Genomic DNA, 27,553 nt, shown 5'->3' on the forward strand with positions numbered 1-27,553 from the left:
CTTAAAAATTGTACTTTTACAAGTCTCATCAGCCAGGCACGGCACATTTGAAGATTGCTCTTGTTTGGTTGGTTTTACAAGCCTTCCATCAACACCACGGACCCTTCAGTGCAGAGCAGCACATCAGTCTGCGTGCTGTTGTTTAGCAGGCTACTCATGACGTAACTGATTTCGTGTAAGAAATGGACCCTTCCCAGTGTGTTTATTATTTTGTTACCCATAATCCAAATCACCTGGAATGACCAAAACCACCCAGCATGCACCCTAATCTTATTAGACCTTAGACACTAGGGCAGGGTTGTGCCTGGATAGTGCCTGGATGGGTGACCGCCATGCATGAAAGGTGTTCGAGGCTGTAGAGTTACATAGAGGAAAGTTCAGCAAAGCCACTTTTCTACTGCACATTTATGCTCCCACACCGATGCTCCCTGCTCTCACCAACCCTCACTGACAAGCACGATCAAGTATGGTCAAATAACCGCCACGACCCGCGCGGTGTGTGGAAGCCTTCCTTCAGCACTGGATTGCTAAAGAGCGATACGCATATACCCACCCAGACAGCGCACACTTTGGAAGAAGAAGTGAAGGTTTGAAACAATTGTGATTTGTATTTTAGTCATTTTACCTGAAGGTTTTTTTCAAATATTTGATTTTGCCCTCGGCACCACCACTCAATTGCTTATTCCTGTAAACTATGCCACAGGCTTTGTAATGCCCACATACCAATCTACGGTTCCCTTGGTTAGTCTTTCTATCTCATGCCATCCCCATAACTGAGGGTCGATGTCCATGGCACACTTTCTATCTTTCGGTTTTCAGCAGCTCTTATGGAGAGTCCCGTCCGACTGCTCATATTGTCCAACCATCGACATACACAGAGACCCATAGACTCACTCAGAGGTCCATAAATCACACAGAGCTCCATTTACTCCCATAAGGGACCATAGACTCATATAGAGATCCAGAGACTCGCTGTCCTCATTATCCCACCAATTGAACAGTTTCCTTCTTTGTCCCTTTCATTACATTTTCCCAGCTGTGGCCCTCCTAAAATGTATCTATATATATATGCCACCATCCTCATCAGATTTCTCAGTAATTCCTGCTTGTAGTCATTCTATCTCGGCACATTTTCATTGTTCTTATCACACCAGCGACCTCTAGCCCTCGGAAGCTGCCGCCTCGCCGCTGCAGGATATACAACGTCGGCCCCTGGAACAGACCGGCCCGGTGGCGAGCCCACAAACCGCAGGGCCACGGAGCCACCTATAACAATAAATACCACGACCACAATTAGAATTAAACACAAAAGCACACCCGGTTGCCGCACTGCCACGAAATGATTTGCGGATGAAATATTTCATTGAGAGAGAGGAGCAGGCGGTCTCGGAGGAAGGGTCGCCTATTGAGCCAATGCAGCACTCTTTAATGGACACGATACATCACCGACGACATCTCTCATACATGCCGAAACAATGAGGCCTTGGCCCCCCCACAACTCTGATTTCCAGGTCCCACATGCGCTCAGGTGGCCACAGAGGTCAGCTAATTGCCAGCGCGCAGATATGATCACAAATAGAATTTGTTGCGTTGGCGGCCGCAATGATATTTAAGCTGTCACGCCAGCCCGCCTGCCCGTTATGGGACCCATTAATCACGGGAGACGGGAGTAGGCGGGACGGTGGAGGCGTTGCGGCGGGGGTCCCAGCTCATCGCTCGTTGGGGGGAGCCTTTCCTTTCTTCTGCCCTGATCCCTTCGCGCGCTGCCCAGCGCAAGAAGCCCACGGCGCAGCGGACAAGCCCCGAAGGATTTGGCCGGCAGTTAATAATTTTAATCCGTGTCATTGATTGCTGTGCCCTGCCAGGGTGGGCTCACTTTAACTACGGAGCAGTGCCCAGCTGCTGGACCTCTCCGCTTATGGGAGGTCACGTCTCGTAGCAGGGCTGGAGGAAGCAGCGGGCCGAGCCGAGCTGCCCTAATAGGAAGCCGTTCGTAATTCATGCAGAGTCCTTGCCTAATGATCAATTAACAGTTGGGCCTTGAATGTGTATGTATGTCTGTTTTTTATTCTATTTGTGTGCACTTTGTGGAAGGGCGGTGGCACTGTGGTTTGTGCACTGTGCCATGATCCCAGTAACCTGGGTGCCTTAACCAATCCAAGGTCTCGCCTAGGTCGACTCAGCCTTAAATTAATGCCCAGAGTGCTGTCTAAATATCAGCATTGGGGAGAAACTACAACGAGGCGTGGTACTGGACACACCACCCACTCGTGTGCTATTCTGACCTTAATAGGTGCTCGCTAACAGCATTTACCTCTTAAATATAAAAAGCTAAACGGGAGATCTTTCTGTTTTGTATACAGAGAATATAAATCTGCAAAGCCTTCCCAAGTCATCCTGGTTCTGCACAGATTTTTCCCGCTGTATTTTGTATTCGCATAACATGAATTTAATTATTTTAGGCAAACTTTATTTACACCAATGTGACAACCCATGTGAATTAAAGTTCTCTTGTACAATTAACATTAACATTACAGTAATAAATGTAAATAACAGTTATAACATTGCTGTACCATAATACATGAAGGAAAAACCTATTCTCAAGAAACATAGACATTAGATGTCACGCTTGCCTGCTCCAGACTCCAAAACAATTACATCTATAAACCATTAGGGACTTCATGTGAATGTCCCCATATTAGTATGCATGGGGTATGTATTAAAAAAAACACATGCATTGCTATTCCAACAAAACATGGAAAATCTCGAGCATCAGCCACTGTCTGTACACTGTTGGATGAAGGTCTCATGGTTTCCGTGATGCAACGATCTTTGTCATTCCTGCACATGATCTCATTGCTCCATCTCCACAGTGGTTGTCGGTTTGTTCCCTTCTTTGCCTGCCATTCCATCACCGGTCTTGACCATCGGCTGCCATCACTTCTCTTCACAGTCAATTCTATTGCTCTGCTCTGTGCGCTGATTCACACACTTTTCCTTCTGCTTGCTTGCACAATACAAATATCAGATAATTTCTTTCAGCCTTAAATATCTACTTGTGCAGGTTACATGTATGTTACAACGGACTTAGACTGGCATCCAGAACTTATCCCTAATCAGTTAGCAACCCGCAGTATTCGATGTCACAGTTCTTGCAAGTTCCTGGATGTCATCAGAAGAGCCACCTAAAAAAAACATCAATGTAAATAAAACACTGGCTTAGTCGTAAAATCATAATAACCCGAAAACTCAGCGGCCTAATCCTTATTGCCCTAAATTACCTTGTGGGCGTAGTCACAATCACGAGACGAGCGGCAGCGATTTTGTGTGAATTTATTCCTCGTGTGATTGATGCTGTGGTGATGTCTTAATAACAATAATCGCCTCATTCCTAACGCGGTAATCATGGAGTTGATCACCGGAGACCACATTCAATTAATACGACTGTAAATTCACATCGATGGTATATCGTAAACATTTTATAAGCAAGTAATAAAAACAATATGGACCTAATTCCATCTTATTAAACTGATGCCACCAGCTTGCGTTCTTCAGGGAAGACCTCTGTTTTATCGGCCTGTGTTGGCTGTCCTGAGGGGGTAGTCTGATTGGTTGGTAAAGAGTCGTTTGGAGCAGCACTGTTACATGGGTGACACCTTCACAACGCAATGTTCATGAAGGTGCCACATTGTAAAGCACCATTCCTAACTGGACACGTCACAAAATTAAGGAAAATAACACACCTGCTTCACGTATCTGTCCCTGCACGTAAAACGTCAAATCGTGTTTGACACATCCCATCAGCCGTGAAGGAGACCTATTCTCTCGTGATTTAATGTGTTTTGTATATTCGGATGTTGTGTATTAGATAATTTTGCATCATCCAGGACCCATATTTAGCAGAGAGGGTCCTTGCCTATAAACATTTGGCAATTCACCAGGATTCGTTCAAGCAATCCAGACTCTGCTGATGAACCAAACTGCACATAGGGCCGCACATCAAAAAATAAGCAACAATATAAAGGAGACGGGGGGTAAACACAAAAACAAGACAAAGAGAGTAATTTTGAGAATTAAAGTTACGGGGGGTGAATCATTAAACGACGAGTTATACTGACAGAAGATCGTGAGTTCAAATCCTCATCAGAGCTCAACTCATCACGGAAAGTGTGGAAGAGGTCCTGCGAAAAATCCCATTCCAGGCACACTGCTGCGTGAGATTTCCAGATGGATTCTTTATCTCATAATATGAATCCGATAGCAACGTTGGAATACATTGGGGAAAGATAAGCCAAATAACCAAAAAAGATCAAGACAAGCTTGTTCTGTGGTTAAAATTGACCTGCAATAGAAATGTGGAATTTCTACCACTATCTCGGGGCTGTGTATAAATAAATGAGCACTGCCCATTACTCTGCTGTTTTGTGCGATGGAACAGTGAAGTATAAACCATCTTTAAACGTGTTTTTTAAGTTGGTTTATGTATTTTTTGAGGCAGTCTGAACATGGGTAAAAAGGCAACCCGTTTATAATGTCCACATGAACAATACAACAACAAAAATGGAATTTGTTTCCCTCCTCCGGTTTTTTAAATCGTCTTGGGCGACGTGGGAATGGAGCAGCCAAATCAGCGTGGACCACCCTCTGCATTGCACATTAACCCTTTGTCCGGTTGAACGAGGCACTTTGTGTGTCGCTTGATCCATTCAATTAGCACGGTTGGCTACGTACGGTGCAAAAGAAGCTCACCATTTATTCCAAATTACATAAATTATCAGCCAATCCTCCCACGTCCCATATCTGCCTTCTAACATACAACATATCTCTTCCGCGTCTTATCCTATCATATTTTTATTTACGTGGCGCTAGACGCGGGAGGCATAGATTAAGTCTCCTTATTTCATTTAGTTTTATTCTCCGCAACGACGCTCGTGAGTTTTGTGTTGCTGCATCTAGAATCGGCGTTGACGGCGGCAAGGGGGCTCAGGATGCTAATGCTGCGTGCGTGCCGCAGACCCCGAGCACCGAGCCAGAATTTGCATCTCGGCAGCCGCGTGTGATAAAAGGCTGTCTCGGGTGACTCGAGTTGATTGATATACCCAGCTCGGCAATAATGAATGCACAATACTCCTTATAAATTTGCTATTTCAATTATGCATGACTAGCCAGCCTGTTTCTATTTGTCAAAAAGTCAACAAAAGTGCTGCCTTGTTCGAATGAGCCGTGCTCGTTGGCAACCCTGAGCCAGTGCTGGAAATTACCCATTCTCATGGCAGACGCCAGTCTCTCCATGGAACAACAACCACTGTCGGTGCTCCTGCTAGCAGCCACGGTGGGACGATGGGGGAAGAGTCGTGGGACGATGGAATTTTATCTGGCGGCCATCCAAATGCGCGAGTCAAGTGCTCTCACCGCCGCGCCACTCGACAGATATTTCTCCACTTGGAGTGGAGCTGGGACGATTGATGAATTGAGTTGAATAGTTGACGATGAATCGTCATCGACCACCTTGCTTGTGGTCCATGACTTGGGCCCTTTTAAAAATGACAGCCGCCTCAACATCCTGCGTCGCGAAGACAGTCAAACATACTACAAACCCATTTCAGCATGATGCGGCTTCACCTCCCATCCAGCTGCACATGGGGGTAGAGTCGTGACTGTTTTTGCAACAATTTTCATACTCTCTGATAGGTCGCGTAACCAAACCATTCTCCGGCAGAGTAATCCATCACTTCAATAATTGGATATCCCAGTTCTCGTGTGGCTCAACCGTACGCTGGAAGAAAGACAGGGAAGCCCACGTTAAACAGCACGTCGGGACGCATGCGTGTTGCTGCAAGCAAGCCAGCTGAAGAGAAGCCACGGAGAAGCAGTGTTATTTCGATTTAAAGCTTTCGTGACTGCAGGCATTCATCTTCTTGGTTCTTTCTGTAAAGTCACGTAGAAGGGAAGTAATAAAATAAAATAAATAAATAAAAATAAAACATAATAAAATAATTCTCACGACGTTTCGGCCACAACGCAAGCAGCCGTCCTCAGGTCGACAGACCTGGTTTCACCTGAGGACGGCTGCTTGCGTTGTGGCCGAAACGTCGTGAGAATGATTTTATTATGTTTTATTTTTATTATTTTATTACTTCCCTTCTACGTGACTTTACCGAAAGAACCAAGAAGAAGCAGTGCTGTGTTGTCTTGTTGGTCACTCGCCAATGCAACATCACTTCGCTATGAGAGTGTGTGTGTGTGTGAATGCAAACCAGAATAAATGTTCCTTAACCTTTGCCTTGACTCGCGTCTCACAACGGGACGCAATTAGGCACACGCATACATTACTTGGGAGGCTTTCTGAAAATAATCAATCTGTTTGGAGCACCTCATTGCGGGTGTGCATTAAAGGTGGCGGGCTGTATTTACATGGCTATTGTGCCGCGGATTTTTCTCCAGCCTCCGCCGCTGTTGGGAAATACGCGGACACAATGGGGCTCATAGGAGCAACGCTCATTGTTCCATCAATCAGCCTCAGTGTTCATGAATCTCTCCCACTGCAAAATAGCCCTGCCGCCGCGTATGACACTCGCACAAAAACCGAATAGGACTGTAGTGTGCGATACCTGTTTAGAATGTGTTCAGACAAAGAAATCAAGCGTCTGCCTTCACGATTTTAAAAGGCATCATCTGTCAGTGTATAAAGCTTACTCTTGAAATGCGACTGAAGCCACGCTGAATTGTGTTTGGTATTTTCAGGTAAGGTGCACTATATTGATGGCCATTGTCTCATTCATTCTCTCTTTGCATCGGAGACGCAGCCGGAGGTCAGCGGCCAAGGGGAAGGCGTACAGGCAGATTGTTGGTGCTACGAGTGGGTAAGAGCACGTGTTGATTAGGGGACCGCCGTGGGAGATGACGGCAGGAAGGACGACGAGGCGTGGTGGCATCAACAACATTGGCCATGGTGACCTCTCTGACCTTGAATCTTTGGGAGGAAGTCCTGAGTTGCAGTAGCAGTACTATGCAGGAGCGGCTCTATTTTTTAATGACACGCTTTTTATTAACTCACTCTGTCTGTTGTTGTTGTTGTATCCTCAAATCTTGTAACTCAATTTTTACCCACTTCCAAATGTGGTGTCGACTGCAAACTTGGTATACTTATGTCATACTGATGACAATACTATATATCATAAAAAAACGTGTATTTTTAAACATTATTTTTTATATGTTATGTTTCGGCTTGGCTCTAATTGTCCACGGTAAACTGACGTTGGCTGTAAATCACCACGGTCCCTTACGTTGTGGCAAGCTTCGGGGCCACTTGCTGGAGTCGTGGAGTTCTTCCATTGCTAGTACGGTACATTTCATTAAAGTGTGTTTTTTTTAAAGTTATTTTTTATATTACTTATTAATGTGTAATTTTCTGCGGGCCCATTCACATTTGCCATGTGCGCTGTGGCGACGGACGCGGAATTGTTTGCTTCTCCGAAGCTGTCATCTTCAATTTACAGCAAAGAGCTGTTTGTGTATTAATTACTGGACAGTCACGGGAATACATGTACGATAGCGATCCATTGGTATGCTACTTTACTCTCGATGTAGTTACGATTGCTCATATTCCATGCAAAGTGGACTCGGCCACATGAACATCACCCAATAATCGTTTGAGTTTCTCAGCTCTCCGAAGGAATGAGAGGAAATTTACGTCCTAAATATTTTAACAACAAAACAAATAGTAGAAATGGCACGTGACGTGGTGTAATGGTTAGCGGCACACCCAGCCCCCAGCGCGACGATGTATAAACAATGTGTACGTTCCTGATGACGTTTTAACTGTAACGAGAGCGAAATGAACCAGTAATGCTTCGTGTAATCTTTTACTGATCACAGAGTCACGATTACGGCACACGAGGTGATGGCGTGGCCAAAATGCCTCTCCGCCACATTTGTCTCCCCTCTAGCAGGTGTACCCGTTCTTCGCACGGAAATTCATAGTTTAGTCCTCGTATATTATATCCATTATCCCCCCCCCCAGCCGCGCATTCGTGCGGGATACACGGCCCACGCGGAGGGTGGGGGGGATGCGTGACGTCAGCAGGCACACTGCGTGACGTCAGCAGGCACACTGCTTGACGCTGCCGCATGCGGGTGACATCACAGATGTGACGTCACCGCTCGCTTGCCGTGCAAAATATCCATTATTGCGCCCTCCCCCCTCCCAAAACACAAAAGTCTATTTTTTATACTTTTTGCATTGTGTACAGTCTGGAAGCTACCCACATGCCAAATTTCAAGTTTGGTGCATGTCGGGAAGTATGCTAAATATTTCGAACAGACACATTCCCATATTTCCCTTTTATCTATATAGATTATACACAGCACCAGTTACTCATTTAAGGTTGAGTAACTGTACAGGAGGCCCAAGACAAGTTTTGATTTCAATGGTCACTGATCTTAGCCATGGCTGGGAAACGGACTTAAGTCACCAGTTCATAATAAAGGTTTTTGGTATAGATCTCCTAAGTATAAATGTGTCGTCACCCTCCACTACCCGACACAGCCAGTAAGGTTTGTCACGTAAACATCGCGCCAATTAGTTACTAGTATAGTGTCATGTATAGTGTAGTGTATAGTGTAGTGTATAGTGTAGTGTATAGTGTAGTGTATAGTGTAGTGTATAGCGTAGTTTACTACTTCAGCCCACTGGTGTGTTGGAGAGCAAATCCACAACATTTACAATTTGTACGACGTTTCGCTGCCACAATCTGGCAAATCGCCCGATGATGCTGGATGATGTAATTGCCAGCGAAACGTCGTACTACTCAAATTGTAAACGTTGTGGATTTGCTCTCCAACACACCGGTGGGCAGAAGTAGTTAACTAGTTGGCGAGATGTTTACTTGGCAAACCTTACTGGCTGTGTCGGGTGGTGGAGGGTTGCGAAACATTTATACTTAGGCGATCGAACCAAAACACCTTTATTATAAATGATATTGGGCGCGACAGCCTACTTCTCAAGCCACCAGGCTCATAGCGCAGTACGGGAACCACTGCCCCCCGTGCATAAATACCATCCACACAAACTTATCCACACACATACACCGGTGTATACACGTTCACAATAATGCTAACACACTGAACCAAATTAAACCAATGGTCAATTTGTCTCCGTGCTCAAATAAAAAATGTGGTGGCACTCATCGAAATTAGTGGCCCTTAACTTCTGGTGGAAATGACACATTTACATGGTGTGGTGCCAGTCTATCCAAGCCACAACCATAATTGACTTCCTGCACGGTGGTACTGATTTTATTGACTTTGGATGGATCACGACCAGAGGTCGCAAACGGGTTTTGATTCCTTACCCGTACCCATACCCGGCCGCACCAGGGTCGCAAACGGCTACCCGTACCCGGCCGGGTACGGGTAGCCGGGTATCGGGTAGGGTACGGGTATCGGGTACCCGGTTGCGACATCTGATCACGACAGGCTGAGTTGGAGCTGAGCCAGAATAACGACACGGGATTACTAATCCAGCGTGAAGTAATCTGATTACAGTACAACGTTACCAGTCGCCCCCCAACGCCGCAGAGGGAGTCACGCTTTCCTGCGGCACACTCAGCCATCCGCACTGGCTGAGCAGTTCTGTAAAAAAAAAAACTAACAACGGCAGAATGTTATTGAGCTGTAACTTAGAATGAAAACATCTGAGCGGGCGCGACAGAAATGGAGGGTGAAAAAAGATAGATATGGACTGGAATTTGTAATGATCTGGAGGTGGCTTTATGCCTTAGAGGGCTTATGCCAATATCCATAGCACGGAGTCAGCAGTGCTGAGAGGTGAGGGTCGAATTCTGGCAGTCACTGGCAATAAAGCAACTCGGCTCTCAAGAGTAGCGAGCTGGTGGTTTGGTCACTAAAGACTACCCCGAATAAAACCATCACTCATGTTGCTCATGATACCGAGTGCTGTTATTGTAAATGATGCCAGCATGGTTCATGAGCTAATGAATATCATTTGATGGCCGAGCACTGCGAGGTGGGGTGGTGCTCATTTCCATTGATGTCCCGAAGCCATTTGTGGACATTCCAAATTCCGACGAGAGGGGCGAGAGAAGGGACATGTGCATCGGGGAACAAACACACAATCGCGATGGGATCTTCTGGCTGTGGTGGCACACGTCTCTAATCCAACGCATCGGAGTTTGGGTTGGTGGGTAGGGCTGAACGATTTGAGAAAAATATCTAATTGCGATTTTTCTGACAGATATTGCGATTTCGATTTGCGATTACATTTTTAAAGTCAAGCTTCAGTTCAACATTCACTGTGTGATAGATTTAAAATGTGTGATGGAGCATTACCACATGATACCATCAAAATATGAACTGCTCTATATATTTAATGCAAGGATGAGAACTTAAAAATATATTAATTGCTTCCAACATGTATTTATTAAAATATTTTAATTGAAATAGAACAATCAAACATAGAACAATTGTTAAGTTAAAAAAATAAAGCTATAATAATAAATGAAACAATTCCAATAAGAAAGTAACAGGACTTTTCAAATTTCAAAAAATCGCAGCCATTACGAATTTACTAATCGCATTGTTTCAAATTGAGATTTCGATTTGATATCGATTAATCGTTCAGCCCTATTGGCCGATCGCATCGCATTGGAGGTGGAGTTGGTGGGGCTCTGTAACATGCGGCGCAGAGGTGACGATTCGGAGATGGCGGGACAGCCCAGCCACATGGGTTCCTGACCTGCTTGCAGATTTCGTGCCATTCCTTAGTATGCGCGCATTTTCCCCGAGTTGTCCTGTTCCGTACCTCGCGCGTAATGCTCATTCAGCAAATTGGTCCAACGTCACAATTCAGGACCATGGAAATAATATATACTGAGACTCAAGACGTTATGCTTCCCTGGATAAGATTGCTAGTATTGTCCTCTGAAACCCCACTGCTGAATTAAGAGCTCCCCACACCATGTCGGTCGTGGGGGTTGTTTGACCATACTTCACCAAGCCGGTCGGTGTACGTTGTTGAACGCGGTCGCCCAGAACCGATTCAAGCACCGTATCGCTTGCCACTGATGTTTGCCGCAGCCGAGCATTGAACTCGGGTTGCGTGGTTCACGGCACGGTGTAATAACCACTGCACCATCGCCCACGCCTCCATAAACCATTGATTATTATTGCAAAAGTGATGAGAACACGAGCTAAAATACAAAAATGAGAATACAAATGAACCCGAAACATAATAGCCATAATGTGAAGCATAAATACTGTAATGATGCTTCAGGCTTTTGACTCATGCTGTGCTCTTGAGTCAGCAGGGGCTGTCCGCATAAGCCATTGTCCTGTCGGGGCACTGCGCTAGTAACTATGATGGATCACTCCAGCAGACCTCTCCTGCAATGAGAACCCCATCCCGGAATTGGATATTGGGGTATGGATACCTTCATCAGTGTCCTTGCTTACCTGCCTTCCGTCTCTTATATACCGTCGCAACATCACAGCTCCCCTGCCCGGACGAGCAAATGGGACGGCTCTCATCTTTCACAGCGGAGCTGAGCCATTGGTGGGAAATCTCCACATTCTGATGCTGGGGGAAGAGTCTCTCCATTGGACGTCAGCTGCCGAATTCCAGGGGAGGCAGCCTCGCTGTGGGAGCGATTGCCACGGGTCGGAGTTGGCGTCCCACTTGCGAACGTTTCCCGGTGCTTCTTGGCCAGATTACAGAGAGGATCGGTGAAGTTAACACATCCCCCCCCCCCCCCACTTCATGACGGGTAAGAGGACTTCTACTGCACTATAGTAATATTACATCTTCACAACCGCTGGCCACTGACCACCGTGCCTCCTCTGGGCACTCTGCAATGTATGAGCGGTAAGTGGCTCGGAGGTCGAGTTGAGCAGTTGGGGCAGTCGAGAGTTCAAATCCTGGTCGGGGTTCAAATTTTCGAACATTAAAATGTTGGGTCGGGGCACTCCACTACAGGATGCACGACACTCCAGTGAGTTGAGCGTTAAAAGAGGGGTGTGTTTTTAATGAAACTAGTATTCATTTGAAGCCATCACAAAACAAAATACTGTCCTTTATTTAACTGTGATAAAATGCCCTTTATTCATAAAAACCTCATTGAGTCTCACGACTGTTTCAAGAGAATCCTGCATTGGCATGTTTGGCCAGCTCCATTTAATGAGTGATGTACGTGTGGGAAGAAACTAGAATACCTGGAGAAAGCCCTTGCATGCAGGGGGGTAAGCACTCAAAGCTGCAACAGGTGGGTCAATACCCCGCTTGCATTACTGCTATCGCTCAGGTGAGCAGTTTGGGAGGCGCACAGAACACTGCGATCCCAGCGTGATCCACCAACCCCCACATTTAACTTGGCTGGATTTCAGACGTGGCCACGGGCATCTCGCCCGGCTGCGTTAAAACTCCCGGCTCGGTGATGAACGCATCGCAGGCTGAGCGCGCGCCGTGACATAACGGATGGCCGTAGCAGCTTGTTATTAACTTTCCTGGGTCAGGGGTGACCCTTAGTGTCGGCGGTCAGCGTCCAGCCGCGGCGGCCAAACACAAAGGAGGTATTGATCTCGCGCTCTTCGCCGCGCCTCTCGTGCCGAGCCTCCCGCACTCGTAAGGGATTGATGCTCGCCCCGTATCTGATGCCGGGGTAACATCCATCGCGGCCGATAGATAAGGCTCCCCTATCGACGGGAAGGGAAATGCCCGGGGGGGGGGGGGGGGGTTGGATGGGACAGTGACGTCAAATAGTACACGGGGAGGTGAATGGGAGAACAATAGCACGCGTTGTTCGGCTATTAAGAATAGGGGAACAAATCTTAACGCTCAGGATTAAGTACAAAATAAAATGAGACAACTGTGGAGGCGGATCAAGGACTCCCCACGCCGTGTCGGTCAGGCGGGGCTGTTTGGCCATACTTCACCACGCTGGTCAATGCGGGTTGGTGAAGGGGGAGAGCACGGAACCAGTTCGGATATCTCTCACCACTGATATCAGCCGTGACTGAGAATCGAACGTTGGCGGGCGGGTTCAACACGCGGTGCTCAAACCACTGCACCACATCTCCACCCTGACAGTGGGACACACGCACACACGTTTTAAATAACATCTCAGCACACGTCATTAGCACTCGTTTATTCGTTACAACAACAGACATGTGGAGTTGGCTGATGTTTGGGGCAGTAGGCCTTCTTCAGGACAGTTTGAGGAGAAAGTTCAAGAGTCACGTGTTAATGTCTTCAATCTGTGTCAATGCAGCCCATCATCCATCTGGGGTTGCTAAAGAAGTTCCACTCAGCGAGCCCCATTTGTGATTAATCTACAATGCTTTGTGCTCAGACAATACTGTCTTAACCATAGGAATGTGGAATTTCCATGATTGGCATGGGACACAACGAAGAGGTGCACCGTTCACTGCATGACCTGCGCTGCGGTGCTCCCACGTGACACTTGCAGTGAATTCCGGCCTTCTCGGGCACGTGGCTGTGTGCTCAGGGCACTCAACTCACAGTCAGAGTCCAAACCCCATCAAGAGGCCTACTCAGCCCATCACCCTTCTTGGGCTGCCAATTCAAATCCTGCTTTGGAGGAAGTCAAGAGTATACTAATAGAGTTTTTCCCCTTTTTTCTGGCAACAAAACTGACACCTTTTGCAAGAAATCATGCCTACATTAACCACAATACTTGCAGTCAAATGCAAACAAAAACAACACTCTGATAATTTATGCACTGTCTTTGAAACTGATTGGTCCACACCAGAGACAGCTTTCTTTAGAGCCTAGTCTCATATGGTGTTCGACCAGATGACGCCAAAAGGCGCACAGTTCAAAGACAACGCACTACCAGAGCAATGAGAGCTCGGGGTGAGCAGCTAGGAGGTCCCATGAAGTGAAGATTAGTCATCCTATAAATAAATTCCACAATCTCCGACCCTGACTTAGGAACGAGGAATTTGCACAACTCGCAGAGTTCATCTCCATCCATCAATGGAAATGAATGCTTACCGCAGTGTTCATTTAGCCACTTTCGCTCGACTTGACTCTAGATCATGATTGTCTATGTATGTGTTTGCGTTACGAAGTAGCTGTGCCTAATATGCGTCTCAACAGCCCTTTCTGTCAAATGAGATGTGTGACTTTGGAGGCATCCGGGTCAAATATATCAGAACACAAACACATGCATTCACATCTTAACCGATCCATCTATTTCTTTAGCCCATCTGCTGTGTTCATCTCTCACGAATATTATCTGTTCAACCGCCCTTTTATCAGTGTTCCCATGCGCCCTATCCCTGCACCCATCTACCCGTTCATCCATCCACTTCTCGGTGCATCCATCCACCCATCGATTTAGTTTCATTTTGCTCATGTAGAGCAATGTTCCGCTGTGTGGTGGACGACTAATTGTTAAAATAGACGTATGTGTAAGTGTTGTAATCAGACCACGAGCATTCCCAAGGCCTGGTAATGTTTCTAGGGCTATGAACTTGTGGCTTTTTCCCATAGGACCTCAAACAATTATTGGGACAGTGCCTATCGCCATGGTTAGCTCTGGTGGTGGAAATTCCACAATGCTATGGCAGGGATAATTTCACGAAGAATGACAATTGTTTGCTGTTGATTTCCCACGCAATGGTACCTTTTTATTGAGCCCCTGGGAGATGGTAGGCTGTGAGGATATCCCCAGTCGGGATGAGAACTTGCATCTTTTCCACTGTTTCTGGGGCCCTCTGCCACGGAGCCACCTGGTCTGGTCAACACTCGATGGTGGTGCTAACCCGTAGTGATTAGGGTTGACAGCTCCTGCATGGCTCTCGCTTTGCTGCACTACTCTGGCTGTGATCCGTGGGGGGCTGGAAGCCTCCACTGCAGATTTCAGCATCTGTCTTGATTACTTTCCGTGCCTTTCCTTCCGATGGTCACAAGCAGTGTGCATCAGGGCTCTCACAATTCATCAGTCTATCGATTCTACGATCACGATATGGGCATTGAATCACACGAAGAGGAATCAATTCCACAATAGATCCCATCCGCGGCCCTCTCCGCGGCTGTTATCCTCCGCTCAACATTTTCCTACCCATAATGCATAGCCCAGCGACTTCCTAATACCGGCTAGTTTTTTGCGGATAAGAAGAGTCATGCAGAAAATCCACCTGATTACCCGTGGGTTTTCTGAGATTGTTTTAGCCCACGGATAATCCTGCGGGTATAATCGTATTCACGATTTCAATTTTAAGCTTTCGTGACTGCAGGGATTCATCTTCTTGGTTCTTTCGGTAAAGTCACGTGACTTTACCGAAAGAACCAAGAAGACGTATCCACGATATATGTCCCCCATATCACCACAGATATCCTGTATAGCTAATGCGAATGATAAAAGTGGGGATGGAGTGGCGGTGCAGTGGTTCGTGCTCTGTGCTGTGAACCTGGTGACTAGTTCAGTTCTCCTCCCAGATTAGCACGGTTGGCTACTTACAGTGCGAAACAAGTTCCAACATACAAACACAGACATGGGTAGGCGAACCCGCTGTTGCCGTTCTTTTTCTCAAAACATTTCAGAAAATTTCGATTTCAAGCTTTCGTGACTGCAGGGATTCATCTTCTTGGTTCTTTCGGTAAAGTCACGTAGAAGGGAAATAATAAAATAATAATAATAAAACATAATAAAATCATTCTCACGACGTTTCGGCCACAACGCAAGCAGCCGTCCTCAGGTGAAGACTTGGTCTTTCCCTTGAGGACGGCTGCTTGCGTTGTGGCTGAAACGTCGTGAGAATTATTTAATTATGTTTCATTTTTATTATTTTATTATTTCCCTTCTACGTGACTTTACCGAAAGAACCAAGAAGATTTCAGAAAATGTTTCCTGCACTCAAGGAAGCATTAGGCCGATGGTGGAAATCCCACATTCAGACGGTACTATCCCGTCACTGCTTGGGACGCCCACCGTTGAATTCCCACAAAGCGCTATGCGGTGCACACACCCCTTGCGGGGAGGCCGCGTGAGCCGCGGCGTTGCTTTGTAACCAGCTCGTGTCCACGCGTCCCTGCTGGGCCGACGGGACGCGGGCTCGCCGCTGCGCGCGCTCACCGTGAAAAATAAAAAAAAATCAATTGCCGAGGCCCCCTGCCGACAGCCGGAGTTGGCGCGCGCGTGGAGATGGGCGCGAGCTCTCCGAGCCGGCTTCGGCACGCGCGTGGCCATAAAGCTCGCACACCGTAAATGCGGCGAGTTTATCGTGCGCCGCCGCCGCCGATCTCGCGAGGGCAGATGGAGCGTCAAACCCCGGGGCAGATGGGACCGCTATTTCATTTGGCTGGAGCAGCTGTCTGCCGTCTGATCATATCCCCACTTCCTTCCTTTGTGCCATCGCCTTTCACGCGACGTGGAAGCCCGCGTCTTTAAAGAGTGGATCGCTGATTAGCCTGTCTCATCAGGCGGGATCAAAAGCTGGCATCGGACTTAGCCGTCTCCGGCGACATTGAGCTTGTGATCTTATCGCACGCAGTTCAGCACCTCCCTCCTTGCGCACACTTAGACGCCAGAGAATGAATTCAAAGACTGCGCTGACATTCAGTAGTGGGAGCCTGCAATATTTGCGCCGATGTGAGAAAACCCACAAATGTTTTCATTTGGGTACAAATCAATGCACGTGGCTGGCTGCAGCCTGTTGCCTGCGATGTTAATCCCAGCAATGAGCCAACGCTTCGAAGAAATTCAGTTAAAATCCGTGGCTTACACCCAAAATAACACTCGTAATAATGTAATTTGTTTATCCATGAGAGTCTAATTGAATTGTCAGATTCCTGTTTTGGGGAGTGGCTTGCCAACTAATTACCGTGATGGTCTGAGCATGCTCACCAGTGACCATGAGGGTCCGAGAGGTGCCCTGTCCACATCTAACGAGGCTCAATCAAGTCGGGTCCAATCACAGCCTTCAATCCGAAATCCAATTCCTCATATCCAGTTGCTTGACGGATAAATCCATTCCAGATCAGATTCTCGGGATCAAGTTTGACAATTACATATTTTTGAACGTTATATAGCTTAGATGACAACAGAAAAAGTCAGCTAGTTTCTATTTTTGTTGTTTGTTGTTGTTTAAAAAGTCAGATGATCTGTCCAGCGCATTTCGTTGCTCCCGCTCACACTTTGCCGTATTATTGCTGAATATTTGAGCTCTGCGACTGAAACGAAAATTTAGTAGCGTGCCATATGATGCTCACGATGCGGCTCGTGGCGTCGTGCGCGAGTGCGGTTCGTGAATCGGTTCGTGGATAACAGTGTGGTGTTGGCCAGAGGCTACACCGCTAATTGTGGCGTCTCGTGCTGCCCTCCACTCTGCGGCCTCCCATGGCCCCCCGCCTCTCCACGACGAATGAAACGCAAACGAAATGAAGTTTGTCCCACTCGGTGGGGTCCGCTGTCCGACGCTTGTCTGTCCACATTCATCAATCCATCGCGATCTCGTCCTCGTTGGCAACTCCTCCACACGCCCTCGCCACACGCCCTACTCATTCTCCGTCCCTCAACTTTCAGTTTTGAACTTGACGAGGCAGTTATTTCAAGCCACACGATGGCTGTTTCATTTTTAGAATATCCCAGCGGGTCGTACATGTGTCCTACTGTACTAAGGTCCCATATACAGTACTAATACATTCAGGGGTATATATATATTTTTTTCCAAAACATTATATAGATTTGTATTTTGTTTACGCTTGTTTACCCAGGAAATCAGAATATGTATTTATACTGGAGCAATCCGATGAGCTATAAAGCCTCGGTGAGTTTCAATTTCAATTTTTCAGGAGGGTCCTGCCAAGGTTTTCCGCAGTAAGGAGCGACGCTGCTGGTAAATGTAATACCACTCTTTGGTTCTTTCGGTAAAGTCACGTGGAAAGAAAAAATACATGAAATAATAGCATGCGACGTTTCGATAGCAACATAAGCAATCATCATCGGATACAAATGAAAGAGAAAACAAACCTAGTAAACTTAGAAATATAATGCAATACAACACAGAGAGTCGGCTAACATAACAGTCAGCACCCTACCTGGTTGATTACGTTCTTCCAAATATTTATAAATTTGAGAGACAAAACACAGACACGGAGACACACAGACAGACACACAGAGAGAGACTCACACAGAGACACACAGAGAGAGACACACAAGCAGAGAGAGACAACACAGACAGACACACAGAGAGAGACTCACACAGAGACACACAGAGAGAGACGCACAATATAGACACACAGACAGACACACAGAGAGAGACTCACACAGAGATACACAGAGAGAGACACACAACATAGGCACACCGAGAAACAACGCCTCTGTGTCGAGGCCTTCAATAGAGAGGTGGGGGGGGGCAGAGAGTGTAATGTGTCATACCAACTGAGTAATATTGTCACATCTATTTCTGCCTTGCGATGTGTGGCCCCCACCAACCGGAGAACCCGGAGTAAACCCATGCAGGACACAGCTCACGGATCATACGGTGCGAAAGAAGTTCAACATACATAGAGAGGGAGAGGACATAATGTGCCTGAGTTAGGAACGGAGCCTCGACCCTTTATGTGAGACGTGTGCTTCAAGTGATAGTGCTGTTCATACTGGGGGAAAAACCAGCGTGGATTTAAATCTGGGGCCTTCCACAGGGAAGGGGCTGTCTATAAATGACGTCACACACCTGGGGGGGGGGGTCAGACATTAGTGACGATGTGTGACGAGGGGGGGGGGTTTGAGAAATGTGACGTCACATCAAAATGCGCAACTTTAAATAAATATAGACAACACGTTCTACTTAATTAAATAAACTTTTTAATAAATGTTTTCTCCGACAACATCAGAGTGCAGCGCCACATTAAATACGCACTACAATGACAATAGTTTAAAGCGACTTGAAGCATGTTTTATTGGGGGGGGGGGGGGCGCAGAGCTTTGTGACGTCATATTTGAGGGGGGTCTGACTTTTTGTGACGCCGTGTGACTAGCGGGGGCGGGGTCAAAAATCGTCCAAAATTGCGTGACGTCATTTATGGACGGGCCCGAACATCTAACAAGCAAATTGTGTTTTGAGACTCCCAGTACACTCCAAATCCTTAGTGTATTATAGATGAAGTTTTTGGAAAAAACTTTGACAAAATCATTGATTTCTCTCCCATCAGGTGGCCAGACATCGTCCAGTTAGCCGGTCCGAAGATGTGCCCACGTTGGTGGAACCGCATTGTGCTCCATGCACCCTCGGTGCGACCTGATCTGATCTGAATTGACTGAGAAAAAAACACCATGATAAGCATGCGGTGGTGGAACCTAATCGGGGTTATCTTGGGTCTTAAGCCCTTAAGCTTATTTGACAGACACTGAGTGAATCTCTGACTTGTCTGCACATTTGAAGGGACTGAAATCTACTGAATGTGTCAAGCAGAGAGTCATAGGAGGCCCAGTGAAGACTTGCGATGCCAATTCCCGATTTCACATTTTGGAATGTGTGTGCATATGTGTGGGGGAGCGGTAGTGTAGCGGTTAGCGCCACGCTGCGCTATGAACCCGGTGACCAGAGTTCGCTTTCTGTTCACGGCCAACACCAGTGACGAATATATGAACCAGTCATGGGCCTCCCCTAGGTCGACTCAGCCTCAAATGAGTGACTAGTGCGGTGTGTAAACATCACCGCTGGGGAGACAAAGGCAGTCAGGGTTGGTGCTGGCCACCCACCCCCTCGAGTGCCATCCAGGCATTCATAGGTGCTCGCTAACAGCACTTGCCCCAACAGTTTGTTCCAGGCTATACGGGGATCTTTGTTTTGATACACGGCAATGAGAAAAGTGTTTTTGCTTTGCGGAAAGTGACCCACAATGCAATTTTCCACGGAAGAACAATATTAGTTTGTGTACCAAATTGCTTTTCCCTTGAACAGGGCTACATCATTCTTGCCAATAACATCTGGTGACGTCGCAGCATGTGCTGGACAAGCCCGACGATGCTGATGAGACCCAGAAGGTCGAAACCGACTCTAAATTTGCTTCCTTGTATACATGATGATGCATACATTTGGTCTGGAAAACTAAAACGGATTGTTAGTTATCACTGGAGTCGCAGAGTTCTGCTTATATGTGCTATTACCCATAATGCCCCACAGCAACACGTCATCATTAGTATGGATCTAGAATACGATCGGTAAAATTCACCATCAAAATGCATTGGTATGTTAATGTCAAGCCTCCGTGCTGGGGGGTGCAATTTCCATCGCAAAATCACCGGACTTCCCATGAAGAGGTGCCGATTTTATCTACCCCAGAGGGATGATCGGCCGAGCCGACACCCAACCGGGACTAGAACAGCTTTGAGTCGGCGTCTCTGCCCCGCGCCACCAAGCCGGATGAACAGGGGTCTGCTCGCGACATGGACACCACGAGAGCGCGTCTGTTACGCGAGTGTGCCTCGTGTCGCTTCTATAATGCGCTCCGCTAAAGAGCGAGACATCTGCCGGCAGCGATGTGTCTCTTAGCTGAAGCTGCCGAGTCAGCTTTCGCTGCACCCCTTGCGAGTCGCGGACGACAATGGGACCAAACGCGCGTGTAATTGCGTGTATTAGGAAACCGTTTAAGCCATTGCATTGCGTGACATTAGCACACGGGCAGAAGGATTTCTTAACAAAAACCATGCACCCCCAGCTCAGCAGGGAATTTGTGTATAATCCAGTTTGGGAGGCATCATGACGGGCTAAGTGGCCTCGTTTTCAGCATGATTACAGCTTGGCTACCAAAGTGCCACGTTTGCAATGAAGTGGGCGTCAAATACCATTCGATATTATCGCTCGCACAAGCAGAATGTTCCGTATCACGGTCAGGTCAAAGGACCAGCTTCACATCTTGACGAAGGGCCACTTTCGTCCTAATTGTTTGGTCAAAGTTTGTCGACGTTCTGATCACAAACAGTGGGGTGGGATAACCAAACCGATGTGTTTTTGTAATTTCGCCAATAAAATGTGCAGCTCTGCAGTTTGTTGCCACTGCGAGAGGAATGACCTCCACTCTCGAGCGGATCTGTTGTTCTAGATTTGAAGTTTTCGTGACTGCAAGGATCCATACTCTTTGGTTCTTTCGGTAAAGTCACGTCGGTAAAAAAATATAAGTAAATTAAATCACTACGTTTCTATTCCATCACAAGCAATCGTCATCATAAAATGTAACTGTTCATAGTTGTTCCATCTTCTTTACCGGGTACTAGTCAATTTTAACCGAGTTAATTGCATCCTCAGCGTTCAGCAGTGCGGCTATTTAGTTTTGTTTTGAGCGCCATCATCTGCTTTGTCCGCAATTGTGTTGATGCTTTGCTCTCCAGCTCACTTCCATGCACCGCATCCACTTCTAGCCCCGCCCACTTCCCCCCCCCCCTGCCCAGTCTCACGTCCCAGCCCCGAGCGCACACGCAACGCTCCCCCCTCCCCTTATTCCCCCCTCCCCTTATCCCCCCCCCACCGCCCTCTCTGACTGATATTAACGTCTTAACTCGGGCATCTCTCCCACTTCAGTAAAAACAATTTCTTGCTGTGGTTGTCACACCTGATGATGATTGCTTGTGTTGCAATCGAAACGTCGTGATTTTATTTATTTATTTATTTTCACCTGCGTGACTTTAGCGAAAGAACCAAAGAGTGAGGATCTGTTGCCCTACCCTTCCACGCTGGTGAGACACCTTGATAGAGGTGGGGGTACCCACACTTTACCCCACCACACGTGACCTGCCGACCACCTCTCTGTGGAGTAACCCCTTTGTGTTATTGCGTGGACAGAGGCAGGGGGTGGGGTGGGTTAAGAAACGTGTCCATTGTTTTGAACTGCTGTGCCACGAGATGGGATCGAACCGGCAATCTGTGGATTGAAAGCCCGGTGCGATGACCATTAACACCATCATGTTAATGAAATATGAGCGGAAGTGTCTACATGCTCAAAACATTGGACAGTGCTCAACTGCATTGGCTACCTGAAATTAGTGGTAAAAAAAACAATGCGCATATCAACTCTGGCGAGATGAGGGGCTTGGTAGAACCCCCATGTCCAGGAGTTCAACTCATAACTTCCCCGCTGTCAGTCGAGTGCTCTAACCAGTGCTGCGTGCTGTGATGGCCACATTTGCTCAACTCTCTGAGTCGGTGCTTCTTAATGGCGGCATGGCCACGCATTCGCTTTTGAGAGTGCATGCGATGCTGCTGCTTCACCTCCGTGCGTTGTTAATCTATGTGCCACCAGACACTATAAGAGGTGCTGGGAACGACACGTGTAACAGCAGCCTGAGCAATTGTATTTTCCACAGTAACAGCACGAAAGTGTTGAATACTGTTGACATTTTCACAGTTTGCAAGTGTGCTTGACAGATGGCCTCATCGCCATCAGGGCTGAAGTGAAATGCCAGCCATTGGGTCCAAGGCACAATAAAATGCCCTTTTGGCAGGCAGACTAACTAACAAGTTTTCCTGTAGGGCACACAGAGCAGCAGTTGCACGTACACATACAATTGGTCTATTGTTCGTTTAAAACTTTACCAATCCTGGCGCAATCTTTTTTTTTAAAGATTGAAAAATGTAGACCACATTTTCCGGAGGGAAGATGATGGCTGTGGGTCGAGACTTGTCATGGTGACGTCGCCAAAGGAAGACGCATGTCCCACAGGGGGTTCCGCACAGATAGGGGCCGTGGAATCGGTTTCTTCGCAGGTCCCAGCTGGATTGTGGCATCGCACGGCCATAAAATATGGTGGAGGCTTGGTAAGGCCTTCCAGCAGTTGGATTGAGCATGGCCATTAACGATGACGATGGCGGTGGCAGCTAGACGTCTAATTTCTTTACAGAATTGCATGACTGCATTCATTATAATTATTTTAATTGTGCTAGGGTTATTTGCCAACATTCATGCTTTTCATATGAAACATTGCCGCGCTGGACAAAACTGTTGATCCTATGGTAGGACCCATTCAGAGCTCAATCCCCGACTGGGATTTCAACTCGCAAAGTGACGATTGCAAGCACGAAGCTGTGGTCACTTCGCCCGGCGGTCTCGTGACGTCCCCTTTCCAGAATGCGTCACTTACCTCCACTTACCTCCACTTATCTCCATCCTCCGCTCCATCGTTGAGTAATAACATATTGAGTGTGACACTCAAAGTGAGGTAGGAGTGTGACACACGCACAAAGTGAGATGGGAGCGTTGTGGCTTTGTGTTGATGAGCAAACTGCTCAGCGTAACGCATCATTATTGTCTTGTGAAGGCCACCGAGAGTCGATGACTGAACACGGCACCCACACGGCGTTCTGCTCTTTGGGCCCCCAAGGGAGGGATAGCACAGGCCCTCAGAAACCTGGTGAAGCAGATCTGCTCTTAAAAAAAATGAACATCACAAGGGTTTCATTGCTAAGGGGTCCTCTCCAGATGGTACGCGGTAATTGCCTCGAAGTAAGCCAATGGGTTCTCGCCATGGCGAAGCAAAACACACGCGCAACGTCTCGCCGTTAAATGAGTCCATGCGCGCGTTTCGATCTGCGCTGTTTCCACCAGCGTTCAAACGGCGCAGATGTCCATCATCGCTCTGCGTCTCTCAAAGCCACGGCTCGACTCCTGCAAACGCGCGATAGTTTACGCCGGCAGTGAAGGAAGCGCGCGGCATGTTGTGAGTCGGGGAACAACATCTAGCATCATGGAGCAGCACTCTTCGCTGTCGGTGGCTCTGAGTCGGCGGTGGAACATTCCACATTCTCGTTGTGCGGACCATTCTCTGTGAAGGACAACCAATGGGTGACTTTCCACAAAGTGGTTTTACCCTTCGCAGATTTCAACTCGGAACATTCTACTTGGAGGTCGAGTGCTGTGGCACAGCGTCTCGCACGTGCTGTGCGACAGCATTCGACAGGGCAGATCATTGAGCACCACGTCCCGAGTTTTAGATGCATCTACATTACTTGAATACAAATACCCAGCGTGATGGCAGTGGTCAAGATCCCGTGATATAATCCCCTGTGCCGTGCTGCAATGGAATGGCGGTCACTGGGAGCTGCGTTGCTCGCATGAATACGGGGGACACAAACTCACGTTTTCAACTCGGGGGCCTGTGTCCTTTGGTGACCCTGAGGTCGTGTTGGAAATTCCACATTCCTATGGTGGGGGGATTATCCGTCCCCCAGACAACCGTGTTTGACTTGTCACAAAGCGATACTCACTTTATCAAACCTGGAAGATGATAGCCAAGTCGACCCTGGGCCGTGATTTATATTTCTACGTAACTTTGAATCCCAGCGAATGTAAGGAAAGGGAGCACCCCTGCAATTGCCCACGCCGCTTGCTGGCAGAAGCGCCTCCGCAAGAGGGAGCTCTAGAGAATCCCTCTGGAGGGTATTTGGCCTACTCTTTCACGCTGGCCAGACGTCGTTGAGAAAGTTGGACTATACCCACACTTTACCCCGCAGTATAAATGGGTTCACCGTGGTGAACCCATTTATACTGCGGAGTGGACGGTGGCGGGGTGGTGGGTTGAGCCGGCGACCTCTGGGACTGCAAGTGGAGTGCTCTGTTCACCGTTACATCGCCATGGCGGCGTTCCGATGAATGTAAAAATGCGTTTATTAAATCCTTCATAAATCTAGGTCCGGGTTGTGTCGCCATGGCCTGGTGGCGCAGCAGTTGTTCATCACGCTGCCTGTGCAAGCAGCAGCGGAGCGTTACGCCAGGGAGCGGGCCCTACACCAGAGGCAGCACCGCGAAGCCCCAGTGGATTCATCTTCCCAAAGACAACCGCGCGGCAGTTCTTGTTTATCGGTGTTGAGGAATTAAAACTCGTCACGCACTGCGCTGGAACACGCTAGGTAATGCATTAACACATTGATAGACCTCCACGCTGTCTCTCCACGTACAACGTGTTTACGTTCAACGGCCTGCTGTTAAACCCGCAGCAATTGTTTACAGTTAATTGCGTGTAATACTAGCACTATTCCGCTCAATATAATACGGTTACAATTCATGATGTTGGATGTCTAAAGTAAAGCTTATGGACATTATATACACAGCGTGGTGATGTCATGGGTCGAACCTCTGCGGAGAAATCACCTTGCTGCCACCCTTCTACGTGGCATGAGCATCTCATGGTCTTCAATTGTGAAAGGAACCTCTAGATTCGGTTCGACTTTCTGGGTCTGAGCAACATCCAAGCAAGCTGAGCAAAAGGTTAATGGGTTGATAGAGTAACTGATTTATTGTCGTGTTGAGATATGTTTATTTATCACCCTGAACACTCACCGCAGTGCATAATGAGTTTTATAGTGAGTAGTGGGGAACCCTGTGAGGACGTGTTCGCTTCGTTGTACATCATATTTGACGCATTCTTTTTGATCGCCAGGGTCTCGTCAGCAGTGTCAGGCTAGATCTGTGGTCTGCAAGCGAGATAACAAGAAGAGCAATTTTTTTCTAATTTTGTAAAAAAAAAAAAATCTATATTTCAAGAGCCGCAATGCATTGTGGTGAATATTAGATGGTGGTCCTTCATGAAGAACGTCACTAAGCAGCCCTTAAAGAGCCACCGCATGCGGCTCAGCAGCTGCAGTTTGCCGACCCCTGGGCGAGATGCAGTTTGTTCTTGCTGTGGTTGTCCCACCTGATGACGATCGCCTGTGTTGCGATCGAAACGTCGTGATCTATTATTGTTCTACCTACGTGGCTTTACCGAAAGAACCAAAGAGTATGAACGAAGCTACCAAAACACCGTGGTTTGTCCTGAACCATCCGGGTATCAAATGGCAGGGGCGACCTGAGCAAGTGGGTGGTGATACCTGAGCATTAGGTGGGGTTAGCAGGTGAGTGGGTGGGGCTAGTTGATGAGTGGGCGGGGCTTTGTAAAAGTGGGCGGGGCTTTGTAAAAGTGGGCGGGGCTTTGTAAACGTGGGCGGGGCTTTGTGTAGGGAGGAGGATGGGGACAGCTCCCCGATGTGTCCCATTTGGGACTCCCAGAATTCTGGTCGCTCTGCAGGTGAATGCCCTGCCTCTATGGGGGTGCTGCTGTTGCGGTTAGAGCACGCAACTCACAAATGGAAGAGAGTCCTGGTCAGGGATAGGCCCATCATACGGCCGGAGTGGATGTGACGATAACCACTTGGCAGGATGTAGACGGTTGTTTTTGTGTTGTGTGACTGGCCACTGCCAGGCAACGTGCAGTGTGGCTCAATCCCACCAATCAGAGATGAGCGCTGGCCAACGCTCCTCGGTGTACGGGGACACGCAATTTGCATGCAATGTGCCGTGCAATAAATGTAAATGTACATTTGAGATGTTTCACAATTACGCGTCCCACGCGTGATAACGAGGCACCGCAGCATCTATCAATAATAGCGGCAGCCTTCGGCAAAGTAGGGCATCGCGTCGCGTTAGCGACCGTCTCTCCAATAGACTTCCCATTACAGACACCCACCACGCAATGCCAATTTGTCTGCGAAGATTGATGTGTTGATTAATGCACTGCGGTTAGAGGTGTATTGTCTCCTTAGTTAGGTAAACTTATATTCTCCACAACGACGCAAATGGTTATGATTATGTTGTATTTTTGTTTTATATCGTTTTGTGCCAGCATTGGTTCAAGCAAGCCTGGCTCTGCCGATGAGACGCTGCATGTCGAAACCGGTTCAGAAACTCTGAGCCGGTTTCGGCTCGTGTTGAACCAATGCTGCTTTAATATATGCCCTCCCAGAAGGCCGTATCGCTGACGAGATGTGTAAAATAACATGTTACATACAATGTGGATGGGGCACATACGTGGATGCATATTGTCTGCTTATTTATTTTCTGGTTCGAGCATTCAACTCACAATAGGAGGGTTGCGAGTTTAATTCCTGGTTGGAGGCCATCCCAGACCATCATCTATCCAGGCTCAACGAAATAAGTACAAATACACCAAAACCTGTGCCGCTGTGAAGCTCTCCGATGTGTTTTTGGGTTGTACCGCGTGCCGTTCGGCACATTGCACGTTTCATTCCAACAACAATAACAGCGACCACTGCCATTCACTACTGAGTGGCGCTGACATCACCGCATCACTCATGCCGGGCTCGGTGCGATGGCGAAGTGGGGAAGGCACGCTGCTGGCAGGAGTTCACGGGATGGACCCAGTGGCCATGGTTTGACTGACTGAGATGACTGGCGGATACACCACCTGTGCTCCCCACTGTGCCAACTTAGACACAAAGACAAAGATCCCCCGTATAGCCTTAACAGGCTGTAGGGGCAAGAGCTGTTAGCTAGCACCTATGAAGGCCGGAACGGTACACGAGGGGGTGGGTGGCCAGCACCACGCCCGACCGCCTTTGTCTCCCCAGTGACGATGTTTACACACCGCATCGAGTACTCATTTAAGGCTGAGTCGACCTAGGGGAGGCCCAGGACCAGTTCAGATAATCGTCACTGGTGTTGGCTGTGAGCGGGAATCAAACCCGGGTCGCCAGGTTCATAGCCGCAGCGCGCTAACCGCTACACTCGTATACATGCACA

This window comes from Lampetra fluviatilis, chromosome 38, assembly GCF_964198595.1.
Source record: "Lampetra fluviatilis chromosome 38, kcLamFluv1.1, whole genome shotgun sequence".
NCBI classification, from domain to species: domain Eukaryota; kingdom Metazoa; phylum Chordata; class Hyperoartia; order Petromyzontiformes; family Petromyzontidae; genus Lampetra; species Lampetra fluviatilis.